The following is a 9,774-nucleotide window of genomic DNA, read 5'->3' on the forward strand; positions in this document are numbered from 1 at the left end:
TCCATGCAACTAAAACAGGTGTCGTCAGGTTGGAAAAGAAATGACTGGGAGGTATATGGAAGGGGTTTCTGAGCTCGTGAGTAGCATGGGAGCAAGGATGGGGCAGGCTTTGCTATCTCTTTCTGTACAAGAGCAGGCAGAGTTACGTGAAGTTAGTAGGAGTCAGGTTGAAAAACAAACAGAAGGAGGTGGCTCTTCAGGCAACAGGTAGCAAATCTGTGGATCTCCTTACCAAAGGATGTTATGGATATGAGAAGTTTACATGGATTCAAGGAGAGTTCACGGAAGAGAAATCCACTGAGAATTCTTAAATACATAGAAACTGTATCTGGCTCAGGAAGTTCCTGAGCTGAAAATAGTTGGAGGCTCGGAGAGCACTGAGGGGAAGTATTGTATACGTTTGCCCTTGTTCTTACTTCTCCTTAGGCTTCCACTCATGGGCTCTGTTGGGGTCCGGATGTTAGGTTAGACAGACCTTTGGTCTGACCCAGTGGAGCTGTTTTTATGTCCTTATATACCTTCACATTCATGAGGGATGGCTTTATGCTGTTCTTGCATGGTTACTTCCCAAAGGTCACTATCTTCAAGCATCCTCACCCACTCTACATTCACTGCAGCTCTGGCGCTGCACACAGCTTTTTCCAGGTCGCAGTTGACTGAGAAGCTTAAGATTCTGACTGCTGATAGACAAATTTGTTGAGCAACATAAGGTTTGTGATGCCTGCCGTATACATCGTCCCCAAGTAGTCCCTCGCTCTCAGGGTCTGATGTTATCAAGTGTTTGGCAATAACATTGATGTCGGACACGGCTACACCTCTTGCCTCCTTGTTGTCCCATTTGTTCCCACCTCAGCAAACAATGTTTAAATCATTGTGAATGCAGCTGTTTGCAGTAAATTGTAATTCTGTTCTGGCCACCAGTTTGCCCTGTTGGTTCTGAGCCCTTAGAGGCATCTGTGTTAAAAATGCTGAAGCTGCCGAGACAGCGCATATCTCAGATGAACTGCTTTGGGACTTTATTCATCCTACTTGGGATATATTTTAAAGGGTTTACTTGTAGCAATAACAGTCAGAGCCTTTCTCACCCCTCTCTTCCCTGAAAAATAGTATTTGAAATATGAGTCTCTGAAAAAAAACCAAGCAGCCTTGTTAGCCTTCCCTTCACATCTTCCCAGCTGCTCCTTTGAGGTGTCCTTGTCCTGGGTCTCTCACTATGAATTTGAGAAACTGCTGTAAACCAAGACTGATCAGGATGGCAGTGAGCCCTGAAGGGGGAATAGGGAAAAAATGGTCTGAAAAAAAAGAAGAAAAAGAAGAAAAGGTGTATACCTGGAGTCCAGCCATCCTGTTCTCTCTCCCAGACAGTTAGAGGGCAAAACATACATGGCTACACCGAAAGCTATCTTCTGAGATAAATACATCCATCCAAGATTTCGGGGACTTCATATCAAGCCATCTGTTGTGGAAACAAAACACCTAGCTCTGTCGCAGTTCAAAATTCACTGGGGTTGATGACATCTGATTATCAGCACAGTTGCAGTACTGCAGGGATTACTTGAGGCAGAATGATTGCCCTAACTTTGCCATCCCTCTTGTCACACCAACTTTGGATCTCACCGAGAAAGCTTCAAAATTAGCCAGGCGGCACCCAGTGATCTCCAAAAGTGGACTGCTGTCGTGACGGGTGGAGTGGGACTTTCGCCTCCGGTGACATTCATATTGTTGATACTCTTTTTACTTTTTGCTGCTGCTCATATAACGGCAGAAGCTATTCTTAGCTGCGGGGAGCCTAATCTTTAATTAAAAAAAAAAAAACCCTACCCCTCTGTGAGCCATTTCTACAACAATAACTTGCAGCAGGGAGGAAAGAGGGTAGGCCAAAATATGTAGCCCTCTTCACCAAATAAGGACCCTTGTAAAGGCGGCTCTGAGTGCTGCAAAGCTTAGGAAGGACAGGGAGGGCTTTGGAGTGGAAGAGTGAATCAGCATGGCCATCAGGTCACACCCACATGAATAATACCTCTCACTTCCCTTGAATTGTACATTGTGATAAAGACCTAGCTGCCTTTTTTGGTATTCCAGCGTCTGCCTGAGAAGAGATAGATGTGAAATTAGGTTTCCTGTACCTTAATAGATTAATTTAGTTTGAACTAAAAATGAGGGCATGTGTACTGTTGGGAGCCAAGAGGCCTCAAATGACATATGTCTCTCTTTTAATCCTTTTGTGTGTGTGCTTGGTGAGTCTAAACATTGATTAAAATGTGTTTTCTCCAAAATGTCTCCAAAATTTTACCACTACAAGCAACCCCACTGATTGTGTGCAAGTGCACACAAAACCAAAGGTGATGTCCGCACTGCCATCTGCTCAGCTTCTTGGGGCCCTCTGGAGGCATTTCTGTACCACTGGAGAAATATTAACTCTTTCTTTTGTTGTCCTTGAAGTTTTATATCTTAACAGCTGTGCTTGCCCAGAATACATGAGCTCTCCTGACTGCCTTCTGAGCGTCTGAAGGAGAACCCCCTGGCTCATGTTATCCTTCCAGTGTGCCTCATGGCAGGAAAGAGGCAGACTCTACATCTTATCTACTAATGGATATTACAGCAGAGATCCTGGGTGAGAACAGGAAGATGAAGCCAGGGACAAATTGTATTTCCAATAGGGAATCACAAAATCCTCATGTTGAAATGTTGTGTTTTCCTTCAGAGACCCATAACAGGTTTCCCTCTCACAGAGGGGACATGGATGGGTATTCCCATGGTGACTGTGGAGACACCATCTTTATCTGAAGGTAACTCAAGATAAGGTTTTCCATGGAAAAAATTTCAATGAGACCTGGTGAAGGTTGCTAAGTGTCTTGGACAGTCCTGACTGAACTTTCTTATACTTTCAAGCTCTTTGCTGCTAAAAAACCTTTGCAGTTTTACCGTGAGATTAACTTTGTCCGTTTAGCAGATATAGGACCAGCTGGAGACTGCTGTGCCTGATTAAAAATGAACATGTATTACTTTTTGTTTCGCTCATAGAATACCAACTTGAGCTTTTGGGACAAGAAACAATGAGAAAAATATGGCAGAAAAGTTGTATAGATAATAGAGTCACTGAGTGCAGAGTAAAGGGACCATGTCAAAATCTTCTTTAGAACCAGATGCCTTATTGCCTTCCCATCTTACAAGCAAGCAGTTCTAGAAAAATCTAAGTCAAAATTGGTGCCTAGTGTGATTCATGAATAAGAGTCTATGGTATGAAGTGTTTCTGGAGTTTCCATACCTCAAAGGCTATGGAAACTGGTATCTATGATAGTCTGACCATACCTTCAAATACCAGGAGTCATAAAGCTTGTCACCAATTTTTCTGCCATCTTCATTTTGCACCTGTAAATCCCTGACATGTGCAGAAGCTCAGTGATACATTCGGGAGTGGACAGAAGGCTCTTCCTGCCAAGTAGAGTTCTGAAGTCTTACCAAAAAACCATAAACCTTGCAAATCCCACCTGCTCTGTATTTTGGGAGGTGGCACTAGCTAACCCACTGTGTTTATGGCACTGGTTTTTCTGCTTTGGTTTTCTGGTTGCAGATATAAAAACTTGCATTAAGCCAGCCCTATTATGATCAGTGCCACCAGTTACCTAGTACCACCTACCCAAGCAGATGGCAGAGCACGAAGTCTTCTCTCAAGGCCATGTCATATGGTTACATATTGGCATCATCTCCTGAGATGGAGCAAATTCAAACCTGATTTTTAATAAAATGTTATTTCATGCTGTTAAGAAATGCACCTTTCCCAATGCACTGCCACGCTGTATCAACTTATTGCTTCACCCAGTTGTAATGAAAGATAGAAAGTCCCAACTCTTGTGCTGTTTGTGGCTTTTGCTGGCCATGGTTATCTCCCCTGGTTTCCTCGCCTCTGACCAATATGTTCTTGTGGTCACCCACATGCTCAGCTGATAAACCCGTGGGGCAAGGTCCCTCCACCTCTGGAAGCCCTGAGCAGACCAAGCCTTGAGGCCACAGCAGGAGCCCCTGTGTGTGGTACCACACTCATTGCCAACACCTCCTCCTCCCAGCCAGCTGGAAGGAGCCAAGAGTTTCAACGTTCTTCTTCCTTCTTAAAATGGAATTTCAAGGAACTGTATCAAGTCAACAGTCTGGGACAAAGACAAAAAAACCCCATCAGGAACACCCTGGAATTTCCTAGTGATTGCTGATAGCAGATGAAAGCCACTGAACAGCATCAATGATTACGATGATTAATGTTTCTTTCCATGTGAATACTACTAAAGGAGGAGAGCTTGTGTGCCTTGAGAGAGCAGCATTCCTTTGTCTTGCTCATCTGCCCCTTAAGCAGACCTTTCTCTGTTTTTTTAAATCCAAAAACAGCTTGTAAGAAAATAAGTCCTCACAGCCTCACAGCTTGTGTCACTATTCTAAGCCTGTTCTCTGAAGGCTGGTCAAAATTAAACCGACAACATTTCAGGTCTTCTCCCTCCCCTTTATTCCCCTCTCTGCTAAGGGGACCCCATTTTAATTATTATTTAGGAAAAGACAGCTGCTTCCTGTTTGTATCATTAATTTATTTTGTTTCCTGAAGGGAAGCTTCGGTGAAAAGAATCTGTGGATAGCTGGAACGTCTCACAAAATACAACTGGCTGCATAGGCCAAGGTTAAATACAATAGCTAGGTTTATTTTTAAATGATTATTATTTTTCTAAGTCCATGCCAAAGCAGAGACTAAAATTCTAGCACACGTAACTAAGCTTTTACAGTAAATTCCGCCTTTCCTACATAACTCCCCAGAAGGGAGACAGGCATTCTTAGTTACAACAAAATTTAAAACACCAGTTTCCCTCCAACTATTTTGAAAACCAAGACTAGAGGGAGACAAGGTGCGGTTCCCTTTCTCCAGTTTCTCAAAACCTCACACTCTGGTGAATTTGATATGCTGAAATCATGCCTGGCCATCATGATAGCCTTCTACAAATGATGAGTGGCTCGGTGGATGAGGGGTACACAGTGGATGTTGTTTATGCCAATTTTAACAAGTCTCCTATAACATCCTTATAGACAAACTGATGAAATATGGATGACATAAATGGACAGTGAGGTGGCTTGAAAGCTGGCTGAACTTCCAGGATCAGAGTTCTGATCAGTGACACGAAGCTTATCTGGAGACCAGTCACTCATGGTGCACACCAGGGGTTGATACTGAGGCCAGCAATGTCTCCAATAGTGACCTGGATGATGGGACTGAGGACACCCTTGACAAGTTTGCAGGTGGTACAGAAACAGGAGGAATGGTTGGTAGAGCAGATGGTTGTGATGCCATTCAGAGGGACTTTAGGAGGCTTGGAGGTATGGGTCAACAGGGATCTCACAACGTTTAACGGGAAATGTGATGTCCTGCACGTGGGGAGGAATAACCTTGGATGCCAGTATGAACTGGAATCTGACCATCTAGCTGGAAAGCAGCTCTGCAGAAAAGGACCTTAATGTCCTGGTACACAACAAGCTGACCATGAACCAGCAATGTGGCCTCATGGCAAAGACGGCAAGGGCATCCTGGGCTGCATTAGGAAGAGCATTGCCAGCAGGTTGAGGAGTGTAGTCCAACACCAGAGAGCTGGGTCCAGTTCTAGGTCCCCCAATACAAAATATGAATTTGCTGGAATGAATCCAGCAAATACCACCAAAGATGATTAAGGGATTGCATCCTCTGTCATACGAGCAGGTGCTGAGAGAGCTGGGGCTGCTCAGCCTGGAGAAGAGGAGTGTCAGGGGGATCTTACCACCATGTATAAATACCTGATGGGGGGAGGAAAAATGGAGCCAGACTCTTCCCAGTGATGCCCAGTGGCAGGATGAGAGGCCATGTGCACAAGCTGAAAGAAAGGAAATTCCATTTAAACATTAAAAAAATAGGGTTTTTAGCTGTGAGGGAGATTGTACTGGCACATGTTGCCCAGAGAGGTTGTGGAGTCTCCATTCTTGAGGATACTCAAACCCCAACTGGTCAGAGTTTTAGACCTGCTCTAGCTGACCCTGCTTGAGCTGGGAAGATGAAGTATACAATCTCATGAAGTGCTTTCCAACCTCACCTGCTCTGTGATCTTGTGAACCCAAGACTGCTACAAGAGGACCAGGAGAAAATTAGGTGCCAGAGGTCTTCCAGACTGGCAGTGAGGCACGAGTCATACCATCAGTGCCATCACTGAGTATGTGGGGAGCTGCGAGCTTCACCTTTACACACATTCAGGTCTGTTACAGCATTTTTGTAGGCTACTAACACTGTCCATTTCCAAGCCCTCCACTCAGCCCCTGTTCAACATCTCACTGTTTTGTCAGCCTCGTTCATTCATCTCAGCTGAGAGGCGCCCACCAGCCCCAACAGCCTCATTGCTGTCCAGTCTTCCTGCTGCGAGGAGTTATTTGGCACCAGCCCTCTTGACCTTTTCACGAAACCAAAGATTATGGGAGGTTTTATTTATTGCACATGAAGTAACCCCTCACCCCCTGCCCTGTTTTTCCTGGTTTCCTTTCTTATGTTTGGTTCTCTCCTTCACTAGGAGCTTTCACACGCCAGGCTGGTTTGATGGAAGCCACTAGTTGAGAAAGAAAAATTGTACAAGCCCTTTCTTCTATCCCCTCTTCTTATACTGAGTATAGCTTAAAATTGAATAATGGGTATTTGTTTCGTTAGAAGAGTATTTAATGCTGCAAATTCAGCCATGAGAGGTAGGATATGCTAAGATATACTCCAAAGAATGGTGTTGTAAAGGCTTAATACCAAAGTAGGCCAGGTTTTATATATAGGGAAAGCTACACATTATTCCTTGCACATCCAGTGACTAAAATGACTGAAGGTTTGCTGCACCCTTCCCTTGGAAAATAACTTCATCTTGAAGTGAACACTTAGTTGGGAAAAATGAAAAGTAACCTTTTAACAAAAATACCAGATAACTTTTGGTCTAAGCTAACATTGCTGATAGCAAGCTGGTGCAGGATTTTCAGCAGAAAGTGATTGCTGCTCATAGGCTCATGTAGAGAAAGAAAGGTAGGGTGAGCAATGTGCTTGAGAAGACATGTCCTCCTACGCCACAGAAACGTGGCACCCTTCAGCTGCACATGATGAGCAGAATGAATGAATGAGTACTGCAACTGCACACAGAATTAATTTCTGTCACATCCCAGGAAATGGTTCTTTCCCCAGGAAAGAAGTAATACCACAATGTGCATTAACGAGTACTCAGTGCAGGCAAGAACTGTCGTTTAAAATTGTGATTGAATTTGAGGTTACCCCCTGGGGCTAACTGCAACCAGCTGAGATGGTTTCCAGCTCTGTCTGCAGCGGGTGCTGGGTTGTGGCTCATGCCCCACCGGTTAACACGTGCAGTGCTGCTAAGCCATTTCCCAACAGCACCCGTGTTAAACGCTGGGCTCCCACTCCACTGCCGAGGCTGGGTGAGGCAGAGCCCTTGAATTAGAAAAGACTTGAACTTCCTTTTTATCCGGGAGATGGGTGGGAGTCTTTTGATGGTACTATTTCCTGCCAGAGGGACAGAATTAAGAAGAAAAATAAAACTTTAACCTCTTCACTCAACTATGGAGAAGACAGTCTCGCCATTGGGCAAGGCTTATTCTGCTGGGAAGCTTGGGCTATTCCCATCCTGGGTATAACACAAGGTCAACAGCAGCAGTCTCCAGGAATATTAATCTTTCACCCCTTAGACCGTGCCACGGGTAATTAATCCCTTGATTGCATAACTTCTTGTAAGACAGGAAAAATAAGCTGCCTTTGCCAGCTTTTTGGACAAATTATTTCACATACATTTGAACTTTCTTCCAGTACTTGTTGAGTTTTGATTGCAATGAATGAATTGCATCCAAACACTTTCCCAGCCGTGGAGGAGCCAGACAGCATGTAGGCGCGCGACATTCCAACGCAACATGGGGAGCGTGTCTCTGTGCTGTTTTGGGCAGATCCCTCCGGCCTCCCAAGGGGCGGGGGAAGGTACAAGCACCCAAAGGATCACCCAAGGGGAAGGTACAGCACCCAAAGGAGCTGCTCAGCCCAGGGCGATCGCAGAGCACCGCGTTACCCTGTGTTTTACATCTGTATGTAATTGAAAGCAGAATCTGGGCAAGTTGCTGTTGACTCCAGAGAGCTAGAACTTGCTTAAGAGTGAGGAAATCCTGGAGTTTAATCCTAGAAAGTGCAGTTTTGTTTTGCTATGATCACCTGGGATGTACTGCTGCGATGGACCCAGCTGCAGGAGACCGTCGGGTCCTAGACATCACATAAAGCTGCAAGGGGTGTTGAGCCAAGAACATTGCTGGAGTGGCTGAGTATCAGCTAATCCCATCTCCCCAGCATGCTGTGGGACTCCCTCTTCCTTTCTATAGCTTTATTAAATGGCAGTGAAAAAGCAAGATTTTCTTTAAAAATCTTTTATATCATATGGCAATGAAATCAGAAGTGATGCCCAGAGGCTACCTTGTGCCTCATGCTCACACAGACACCAACCAGCCCACTTCTGACCCCACCTCTCCAACTTTGGGTGGAGGAGAAGGCATCCCTGTGTGCCTCAACACTGGTGCATCCTTCAGCAACACCAAACGTCTCACCACCCCACTGCCGCATCCCAAAACAGATGGCGGCCATCCCTTGGCTCTTTGGATTGACCCAGTGAAAAATTATGTGAAGCTTCACCCTCACCTTTGAGTGGATCAGACCACTTTCTCCCTGTTCAGCCTGAGGCTAGTGGTGATAAAAAGGGGCTAAACCCTGGAAAAAGTCATGAGTTAAACATCCTCTTGAGTCCTAAAGTGGAGGGCTCTCAGTGATGGACTGACAGGGAAGCTGAAAAAAAAGATTTAATGGTCACAAGAGTTAGAACTGGGCCAGGCTGAAGGATGAAAGTGCTATTCTTTAATAGCTCCTGGAAGAGCAGTCAGAAGCTTGGTTTGAAAGCATTCTTGTGTAGATCACTTCATCCTTTGGCTCTAGGTAGCCCTTTGGTAAAAAGTGAGAGAAATGTTTCTCTGTATTAAGTATTTTGAGATCCTTGCAGGAAAGATGCTAACAAAGCGGATGGCTCAGCTATTAAGGGTTACTGCATGTTACTGGTGACATGTGGGGAACTGGCACAGTGAAATGCAGTTTTCCAAAGCCACAATGAGTGGGGACAAGAGTGGAAATCCCATGAACATGCAGGCACGCTGCACCTGCCTCTGTACAGGGTTGTGCTTGCACCTCATCTGCTAACCTAAGGCCTCTTGATGCTCGCCTCCCCCTGCCCAGTGTCCCTAAATGTCTCTGGAAGGAAGGAGGGAGAGCAGCTCCTCACCTGCCCAGGGTGCTGGAGACCTCCAAGAAACACCCTACTCCTTTTTAGCTGGTTGCTCTGGATTGCGCTTTGCAGAGTAAAACCATCTATTAAGTGATCTGTGATGAGAGCTGTGTCATCTTCCTGGCCATGCATATTAACATGTGCTCCTCACCGTGCAATGTGTGGCCACAAGTGCCTCACGCTCCATCTGGCCATAGTTAAAGGGCCATCAAGAATAGGTCATCCATATGAATTTCCTCCAGATCTGGTATTGCACCAAAGTAATGACATGACACTGCTGAAATACAGACAAATTAAAAACAAGGCCAGGCGTAGCTATTCCCCAGGTACCATTCACATGAATAAACAAGATAAAGCCTGGGAAGGAAAGTGCAGGAAATGGTTCTATTTACAGCTTGATCACACATCTTCCAAAAGCAACTGAGCC

This window comes from Athene noctua, chromosome 14 (assembly GCF_965140245.1).
Source record: "Athene noctua chromosome 14, bAthNoc1.hap1.1, whole genome shotgun sequence".
NCBI classification, from domain to species: Eukaryota; Metazoa; Chordata; class Aves; order Strigiformes; family Strigidae; genus Athene; species Athene noctua.